Source organism: Tenrec ecaudatus, chromosome 2 (assembly GCF_050624435.1).
Source record: "Tenrec ecaudatus isolate mTenEca1 chromosome 2, mTenEca1.hap1, whole genome shotgun sequence".
Lineage (NCBI taxonomy): Eukaryota > Metazoa > Chordata > Mammalia > Afrosoricida > Tenrecidae > Tenrec > Tenrec ecaudatus.
The window spans coordinates 199,276,294-199,286,909 of NC_134531.1; the positions used below are offsets into that span (position 1 = coordinate 199,276,294).

A 10,616-nucleotide genomic window follows, 5' to 3' on the forward strand; every position below is an offset into this window, starting at 1 on the left:
TCCATTCCTTTGTCTCCCCTTAGTCAGCCCATTTTTGCCTTTGAATGGGTTGATCCACTAGGAGATTTCACTGTGCAATTAACCTGGACTCGGTTTGTCCAAGGGTTCAACAATTCTCCAGGCCTCTTTGGGGAGGCACTAAATCAGGACCTCCAGGAATTCAGAATCAACAATCCCCAAGTGACCTTGATACAGTATGTAGATGACCTTCTGCTAGCAGCTGCAGAAAGAAAGAGTTTCCAGGAAGCAAGCAAGAACCTACTTCAGCACCTGACCCTCCTGAGGTACTGGGTATACAACTATGCATCACAACAGTCAGGTACTTGGGTTATCAGCCCCAGCTGGACAAAGAAAATTGCCAGCACAATCAATGCAGTCCTGCAAATACCCTTCCCAGAGACTAAACGCAAGGTATGTGAATTCTTGGTGTGGTAGGATATTGTGGATACTTGATTTTGCAGAGAGCACCAAACCCCTGTATGAAAGCACCAGAGGAGAAGGGCAGGAAGTAACAAAACCCCCTGAGTGGGAGGCTGCCTTTGAAAAGCTGAAAGGGGCCCTCTTGTGAGCCCCAGCCTTGACTCTTGTAGACCTGGAGAAGTCGTTTGAACTCTATGTGGCAGAAGGTAAAGGGGTAGCCAAGGGAGTCCTTACACAATGCATAGGACCATGGAGAAGACCCATCGCCTACCTATTTAAAGAGCTGGACCAGTTGCTGCTGGCTGGCTAGGAGGTATGCTTGCCATAGCGACCACTGCAGTGCTGGTAAAAGATGCTTCAGCGTTCACTCTGGGCCAAGACATTACAATCACAGGAGGGCACTCAGTCTAGAGCCTGCTAAAAAGCCCTCCTGACTGCTAGATGACAAATGCCAGCGTGCTCCAGTACCAGGTACTATTCCTCAATCCACCCAGTGTCCAGTTTTCCAAAACAGCTATACTCAACCCCACAATCCTGCTGCCGGTAGAGTCTGGGGAGTAGCCAATCCACAACTGTGTGGGGAACTTGGAAACCATATCCAACATCCGGCCAGACTTAACTGATAAACCTTTGACGTCTGCAGACCTGGAGCACTTCTCAGATGGCAGCAGCTTCATAACGGATGGCATCCGGCAGGCAGGAGATGCGGTCACCATGGAAACTGAGGTACTGTGGTCCACCGCCCTGCCCCCAGGGACCTCAGCCCAAAAGACAGAACTTATCGCCCTGACACAGGGATTCAAGTTGGAAAAGGAAAGTCCGTCAAAATATGGGCAGATCGCCATGATTCTTTAGCTACTGCGCACTTACACGGAGCCTTTATCAAGACAGGGCGCTGCTAACCTCCGCAGGAGAAGACACTAAGCACAAGGCTGAAATACAAGACCTCCTTCTAGCCTCTTGGGAGCCTCAGCGTCTCACTATAATCCACTGCAAGGCCCATCAAAGAGGACACTCAAAGGGGATCAGAGGCAACAACCTGACTGACCAGGCAGCCAAGAAGGCAGCATTGGCATCACCAAGGCCAGGAATGGGACTGGCACAAGCAGAAGGTAAGCGGCCTCTTACCTTGTTACAGCCAAACCTGCCTACTCGCCCCTGCTACTCAAATCAGGAATGGAAACTAACAGAGCAGCGAGGAAAAAAGGCTGGTCAAAAAGCTTGTGTTGAATCCCTGATGGGTGGCTGATTCTCTGTGATCACCTCAAGTTGGATCAGTAGCATCAGACTGCCCTTTTGGGAGGAACCAAACTGTACTTGTACCTGTCTAAATGATAAAGAATTCCAACTATTCTAAGTGGACACAGGCAATGACTATAAAATGCCTCACCTGCCCCCACCCCCCCAACAGAACATGCCAGTCACCCCAGCCACGAGTGCAAGCATGTTCCTGTAGTCAATACTGGAAAGTGGACTTTACGGTAAAGTCAAGACTGTATGGTTATAAATATTTGCTGGTCTTTGTAGATACCTTCTCTTGTTGAACCGAGGCTTTCCCAACCAAGGCAGGAACGGCCACCGTGATTTGCAAATTGCTGTTAACTGAGATCCTCCCTAGATTGGGCATTCCCTGCTCCGTTGGCTCTGATAATGGCCCTGCCTTCGTGGCATAAATTTCTAAAATTATAAGCAAAAATTTATGTATTAACTGGAAGCTCCATTGAGATAATCAGCCTCAAAGCTCAGGTCAAGTGGAGAGATTGAATAGAATCTTAAGGAAGTATTAGTTCAATTATACACAGAAACTGGGGAGAACTGGGTAAGACTTTTGCCTTTTGCTTTAAAGCCTGTCCGTTGCACCCCTGACCTTGAAAACCTTGCACCTTATGAGATTATGTATGGTAGACTCCCCCCCTATACTAGCTAGGGTTGGAATGGAGCAGTTGGATCACCTTATTAATATTGAACTATTAAGTCGATACAGGCTGTGCAGGAAATCGCAACACTAACAATGCCTTGTTGCACCACCTCCACCATCCAGACACCGCAGGATATCCCAGATCCGAGCGGTCACAAGGATCGAGTCCCTAACATGACCTGACCCCAGGCGACTGGGGCTGCGTCAAGCAGTGCAAGACCTCTGCACTCAAGCCAAGGTGGACTGGGCCATACCAGGTAATTCTTACCACTTCCATTGTGGTAAAGGATGCAGGCAAGTTGCCGTGGATCCACTACACCGAAGTGAAGAAAACCATGGTGGGGCATGTTCCCAAGCAATGGACCATACAGAAAACAGAAAACCCACTGAAGGTAAAGCTGTGGAAGCTTTCCTATTTGAACTAATCCTGTTGTGTAGTATCTGGATCAACGCCAACCCCAATCGACCACAATCATACATTTGGACCCTGACATACTTTACTACTGTCACTGTCTTAAGCACCAGCACTCCTACTGTGCTTGCCCCACATTTGAATTTGATTTATGTACCCTGCTCAAGCAAAAAATAGCAATTGAACCCACTTCACATTATGGCTATGGGGTTGGGAGGGGTTGTTCTTTACAAGGGTTTATGGGTGCTGTGTGGATTCAGGGGTAGAATGGTCGCTGCAAACAACATATACACCATATACACGTGCCCAGCCAACGGTGGCCCTTCATGCCAGCCTAACACCAAGTTGTATTGTGCCAAGTAGGGATGAGAAATTATGGTGGCTGGGATCTGGGAGCCTATCCACAAAGATACTTATTCCCATTTTTTTCAGAAAAGGACATTATCACTGGTCTGTATGCCATGTAGGGGCTCACAACCCCATAAAGTGGCAAGTTAAAAACCACCAGTCACCAGAATGGGTAACTGGAAAAACCTGGGGAGTTAGATTATATGTCAGTGGACCAGATCCTGGTGTTATAGCTATGATTCAAAAGCGGCTTGCTCCTACGAAACCTGCCCAGCCTATTAGACCCAACAAGGTTCTAAATCCTCCTCCTGAAAAACCCAGGCCCACGCCGCTCCCTCATGTTACCAGGACTTATACTTCCGAAGCAACCTCCACTCATAACCCAGAGCCTGAGGAAGCAAAAGTAACCCCCACCCCCACACCGTGTCAGCAGAAGTAAAACCCTATAAACGTTTTTTGCTTTCCTATTTGCTACTAACCCAAACTTCACTGGTGATTGTTGGCTATGTCTTAACCCAGCACCACCTTACTTTGTAGGAATTGGATCTAAGGATACCTCCCCAGTAGCCAGCATCACACTGTCCAATTACAATAATAACAGTAGTGTGTGCAGGTGAAAGATAGTCTGGGAAAAGTCTACTTTAACCCTGGAAGAGTTAAAAGGGAAAGGACACTGTTACCAATCTAGGTGGATAACCCAAAGGTAAGGTCAGAATTGTGCCTGTGTTTCTGTTATACCCAGTTCCAAGGAACCCTTTCTGTTAGTTGCCCCACTAGGGATGCGGTTTGCTTGTTCTACTGGAATTACTCCCGCTTGTTGTCTACAAACTTACTCGCCTCTAACCACACTGGACTTTGTATATTAGTGCATATTTTACTCCCAAGTGTTTCTGTATTCCTGGGTAGCTGGGTAGCAGCATTTTAACACTTATTCCAGAGTCAAAAGAACCCCCCTATTGGTCCCTTTACTTGTGGGACTATGTGTAGCCAGGTCAGCATCTGTAGACATGGCGGCCTTAATACAAAGAAATGAAATTATAAAATTCAAAGTCAGCAAATTGATAATGAATTACTGGATTTAGAGATGTTTTTGAGTTATTGAGAAAAATCCCATAATTCCCTTGCTGAATTAGTATTACAAAACAGGTGAGGATTAGACCCTTTATTTCTTAAGCAAGGCAGCCTTTGCATGGCTCTGGGTGAAACTTGTTGCTTCTATGCCAACCATTCAGGGATAAACAAAAATAGCTTAGCTTTAGTCAGAAAAGCATTAAGTGAGCAAGAAGAAAACAGAAAAAGCCAAGAAGTTGGTACCAGCAAATATTATCACCACCCTAATCCCCAGCCTAACAGGCCATCTGCTTTTGCTTTTAACAGGACTAACTTGTGGCCGAATAACCATCCATAACTTAGTGCAGGTTGTACAAGACCAAGTACAATCTGTCAAGTTGTTGGTACTTAGTAAATCATTTAAGTGGTTAGCCCAGAGTGAGCCTCTGCCACAGCCCTTCAAACGCTTGCACCTGGAAGATTCGCAGGTGTAACAACCACAGGGAGGAATGTGATAGTTAGCCGGAGTTGAACCATTTTGTAGCAGTCTCCATTTTGTGTCAAGCTATGGAAATTCTTTGAGGTTAAGGACAAGCAAACATTTGCCAAAAATAGCAGCTGCTAGAAAAGGCCACTCATCTATCTCAAAGGGAAAAAAAGTTTTAAAATGTCAAAGCCAACTGCAAAATCTGCTTCTGTTCTTGCTTGCTTGCTCGCACAGCTGAAAAGCCCCCATTGTTTACCGCACAATATAAAAACCCAAGTCTGTGAACGATGGAGACCAGCCATTCTCCCCCTCTGGGGGGGAGGGGGGGTGGGGCGTGGCCCTGTGTAGGTTCTTTTCTCTCTTTTTGTTGCCCTTAAATAAACTATTTTGCTTCTTACCAGAAACTGAGTTTTTTTTAAATCTGGTTCATGTACAACACCACCTTCATTGAAAGGTAACATTCTACAAGTGAATAAAACAAAAATAATGTATGCCTAACAATTGCAGTAAATAAACTCCTACTACCTAATCCGATAACCCTATGAATACATTCTCTGACCTATGAGAGTTTGTAATCCAGTCATTTAATACCTTTATAATCTCAATTTTGGGTGTCCAATTTCTATACTGAGCACGTACATAAACCCATAACTCTGAGGGGAAAATCATATTCTCTGATGTGAAGTCTTCTTTCCAGGTAGAATCTTCTGAGTCCACATGCAGAAGCAAGGTCAAACCAAGACAGGCTGTCCATAAAATCTGCAGCATTATGCACTAGTTCACAGGCTCAACAAGCTTCTCTTCATCTGGTCAGATTCTGGTCCACTCAATGTGTGCTGCCTCACCTAGCCTCACCAGGGTTTCCGTAGGTCACCTAGACTTTAGACCATGGTCCCATCACAAATTCTCAACAAACCTAGCCCCCTGTGCTAGGTCATGGACTTCATCTTATGCTCTAATTCCAGTAAACCAGGCCATGCATGCCAGTGGCCAGACTCAACCAGTCTCTTTATTGCTGCATTTCTCCCACTTCCACACAATGAGTGGATCTAGGTAGGCACTTAGCAAGCATTCCAGCCTGCCCACAGGTCCCTTTAACATTCAGAGGAGTTTTCTTCATGGCTTCAGAGTTTCTCCAGATGATGACAAAACCAATAGTTCAATATTCAGAAATAGAAAGAATTCCTTTTTTCCCCTTCATGCTTTCAACAGTCCCCTAGACAAGGGTCTTGGAATGCAAATGTCCTGAGTACCCTAAAACACTGGGTGGGGCTTATCTTTTCAGAACCTTCTTTGCAGACATGTCCTAAACCCATTTAACAATTTGATTTTAATGGCTGAAAACAAATGAGCTTACAAGCTCTCTGTTTTCATACCCCCATAATCATTTGCATCAATCCTTAAATAAATAATAATAAGCAGAAAAAATCCTTATTTAGCTTTTCTTAATCCTTATCTAAGCTATTCTATTAATACAAAATATGGGATTAGGCCTCTGATGGCCTCAAGCCAGGTCCAGGACTTCTGTTAGCCATTTTGACCTTCTGTCAGCCATTTTCACTAGGAATCTCTCAGAAATTCAAGAGGTATTTTTGTCCCCCACGCTACACGTATACATCAATCACATTCATTGTCACCATTTCACGCAAGAATAAACCAAAGACTACAACCAAAAAAAATCATCAAAACTTTAACTTCTATGTTCCTTCCTGAAAACAACCTCAGTAAACCACATACCCCTGTCTGATTTCTTTTAGACAAAGAAGAAACTAAGTCAAACAAACAATCACTCTACATCTTTGTGATTTGTTTCTCTAATACCCCACTCCCAAAATACCATAAAATGCTAGTCTGGATAGACTAGAGAAACAAATTCATGGACACTCATATGTGTATAGGAAAGAGACTTGCATGCAAGAGCAATTGAATAGTGAGCAAATATCCCAGTCCAGTTCAGATCAATTCCACAAGTCCAATAATAGCCCATATGTTTGATACCAATCTATAAATTCCTCTTCAGATTCATGAAACATATGCAAGGATGGTGAATGCAGGAAGATCACAGGCCAGTGAGCAGAAAGTGTAGTGGATCTCATGGTTGTAGAAGCATCTCAACACTGACATGGGTCTGAAATTGGCTTCATCAAATGCAGGACGCTAGCATAGCTCCATGTGGCTTCTTAACAGGAACGTCTCTCAGGAGAACTTGCGTCCCAACTCTAGGGGGCTATTTATCACTTTAGTTCCTCCAAATGAAGTCATCAAGCTGCAACCTGATTGACAAACTAAACTCCACCCTTTCACTCTGAAATCTCAAATTGACAAAAGTTTATGCAACTACCATATTTGTTGGCTTTTCCATTTCTCCTCTAATGTCAGAAAGTGTGTGAGTGGTCATGTCAACCAATATATCCCCGTGTCTTCTACTTACTTCCCATACTTCCAACTACTCTCTTCAGAGGGTCCCATTATAATTTTACATTGAAAAAGTAAAATAATTTTCTTGCAAACTTGAAATCAGGATATACTATGTATATGATTTGACAATTATTGATTAAATGTGGCAAACAATGTTTCCCTTCAGCAGATAATATCAGTAACAAACCTGACAGTGTACTGTAAAAATAATGGGTCTACTTAACATGAGCAAACTCTCTCTTTGTTTAAAATATACTTTCATATTTTTCTATTATAACCTTTCAAGAATGTACATCAGAATCATTATTAGAAAAAGAAATTAAGGAACTAAACACTAACCAAAATAAAGAGGAAATTAATTTTTTTCTTGGTAGAAAGCTTTTAATTAACTTCTAAAAAATAATAATACACCATGATTTTTTCTAAACAAACCAATGTTTAACATGCTATCATTTATGTAGTAATTATATTAATATGGAGTATCAATATGCAATCTGAACAAGACATAAGGAAGACAAAAAGAATTAAAGCATTCTAATTATGGTGTTGGCAAAAATGATTGAATGTAATGCCGATTGTCAGAAGAAACTCCAAGGAGGAAGATGCTAAAACGATGACAGACACACTGAATGTAACAACAGACTCAAGCAGAGTACTAATTATGAAGTCGGGGTAGGATTGGGCAGTGTTTCTTTCTGATAGAGAGAAAGTTGGTATGAGTAAGGACAGATTTGATTGTTCTTTTAGCAAATCATCTTATTTTCAAGATTCTTCTCTTACAACACATTTCAAATGCATTGATTTTTCTACTATATGCCTTGACCTCGTAAAAGACAAATCAATCTGCATTTGAAGAAGCAAGACTGAGTGCTCCTTAGACGCAGGCTGACAAAATTTAATTTTGCATAAATTGGACATATTGTCAGGAGAGATCAGTCCCAGGAGAAGATCTCATGCTTGGTCACGTGGAAGGACAATGAAAAAGAGGAAGACTCTCAATGCAATGGATTGACACAGTGGCTGCATCAATGGGACGAGGCCTAGGAATTATTGTGAAGATGGCAGAGGATTGTGTTCTGTTTCATTCTGTTGTGCACAGGATCACTATGGGTTGGAGCCAACTTGGTGGCAACGAACAATAACATGAATAAGAAAGTCGTAGACCTAATATAAAAATAATGCTTTCAATAAAAGTGTTTATAATTTAAATTAAGCTTTTGAAAATTATGGAAAGGATAAGAAGACACAATCAAATTTGCTTAGGAACAGCATTTTTGCCTTGTGATCTCTTAAGGCCAACTTTAGATGTTAATTTTCTCACTGTTAATATTACTTTAAATGGAAGATTCGGAGCTGTTTTGGTTCTAATGACTAAATCTTTAAACTGCTAATGAACAAACAGACAATGTTGGCAGTTTGTAACCATCCAACAGCTACACAGCACATAATCTAGCAATCTGTTCATTGAAGTTTACAGGCAGGAAAATTCTGCAAATATGAAAACATTTAATGCAGTTTGACATTTTTAAAGAGTTCTGTGTCAATACCGACTCCATGGAAATTGTAAACCATAGAATATTTTTAGAGTGTGTCTTATGGCACAAAGAAGTCAAATAAAGCTAATAGAGCTTATCTGTTATTAAATATTAGATATTATTGGCCATCATGTTAATGCTGTCTCACACACCTTAGAGAGGGATTCAAGGTCTGTGATGTTTACAAGATAAAATTGCCAAGGTATTTTCTTTCATGGACTGATTGACAGTTTAGAACAGAGACTTTTGGTTCTTAGTCTAGTAGGTAAATATTCAAGTAAAACAACTCCTTTTAATTCTATATTTAAAAGATAATATATGGAGATATATATTCAGCAAAATATACAATGTTGTATCAATGAAGTACCGTAATGTCTATTTATTTTAGGGAAAAACAAAATCAAATGAGTGCTATTATATCATTCCTAGCAATAAATTCAAGTATTTTTAATTACAATCTAAGCCTTGTCCTTCAAAGTTAGGAAGGGAATAGACCATTTCATTTGAACCATTTTCACCTCTTACATTCGAAGTAGGAATGTGTTGATATAGTGATAATTTTCCTAAATTAAGTGAGTGTTCTCATAACTTTCCAGATAGCTTCCTTTATCTGCTTGTTTCTAAGAGTGTAAATGACAGGATTCAGGAAGGGAGGAACTACAGAGTAAAACACAGAAATGACCATGTCCTGGATCAGAGGGGAGTTGGAGGTTGGCTTCAGATTCACCGCAGCACCAGAGCCGAGGAAAACTATGACTATGATCATGTGCGGGATACAGGTAGAAAAGGCCTTTTTTTGTTCTCTTCTGGTCGGAAACTTGAGCACAGTAGAAAATATGTGAATATAAGACATGGTGATGAAGGAAAATGACCCACCAGCTACTATTGTTCCAGAGAGAAAAATTGTAATTTCATTGGTTAAGGTATCAGAGCAGGAAGTTTCAGCAGAGAGGGGATATCACAGAAAAACTGATGAACCACATTAGAATGACAGAAGTACAAATGGAATGTGTTCCCAGTGTGCACTCCTGCATAGACCAGACCACTGAGCACAGAGGCCAGTGTCATTTGGACACAGGCACGAGGGGTCATGATCACATGGTAGTGGAGGGGCTGGCAGATGGCCACATAGCGGTCACGGGCCATGATGGTGAGCAGCAGCAACTCTGTACAAGCACATAACACCACGAGGAAAACCTGAGCTACACATCCAACCACGGAAATCACCCTGTTGTTTAGCAGGAAGATGACACATGCCTTGGGTACAGTCACAGAAATGTAACACATGTCCCAGACAGAGAGATTCAGGATAAAGAAATACATGGGGGTATGAAGTCTTTGGTCAACAGTGATCACTGTGACAATGAGGAGATTGCCTGTGAGAGTAGCCAAGTACATTAGTAAAAATAACATTGTGTGCAGGACTCTGAACTCCCACACTTCAGAAAACCCTGTAAGCAGAAATTCGGTCACTATGGTAGAGTTAGGCATTGTAGTATAATTTCTTTAAGATTTTGATAAACACATGTAAAATTTTCCTAAAGACAAAATGAGAAGAATCCAAGGAAGAAAGAATTTATAAGTACGATTCATTGATCCCCATTTTCACTATATTTCCTATATATGACATTTAATATTATTAAATAGCATTATATTATTTTATGATTCTTAATATTTTTCTTTGTATAAATTATTTATAATTGGCAGCAAAATAAATTATGCTCATGTTGATTTTCACTCCTATCAATGTTTAGTATGTAAAATTGGTAGTTAAACATCAAAAAAGTAGCTGGCAGATTTATTGACTCACTATAGATAATTTCAATCTATGTATATATTATTAGAACACATTTAGCATATTCTTATTTGGTGACCAAAATTCAGTACACATAGTGATAGTATAAAAAAGCTTTATATGTATAGCCCCATATTTTATGAAGAATTTTAGTTAATTTTCTTTACTGAGGAAAATATCATTATGATTTTAATTACTTGGGATGGAATATATGTAGCATATCATTCAGTATA

At 41.0% G+C, this 10,616-nt stretch overlaps 1 pseudogene; it reads right to left on the reverse strand.

Moving 5' to 3' along the window:
* Positions 1 to 6,509: 6,509 nt before the first annotated feature.
* Positions 6,510 to 10,079, reverse strand: LOC142440380 (olfactory receptor 14C36-like; annotated as a pseudogene).
* Positions 10,080 to 10,616: the final 537 nt, after the last annotated feature.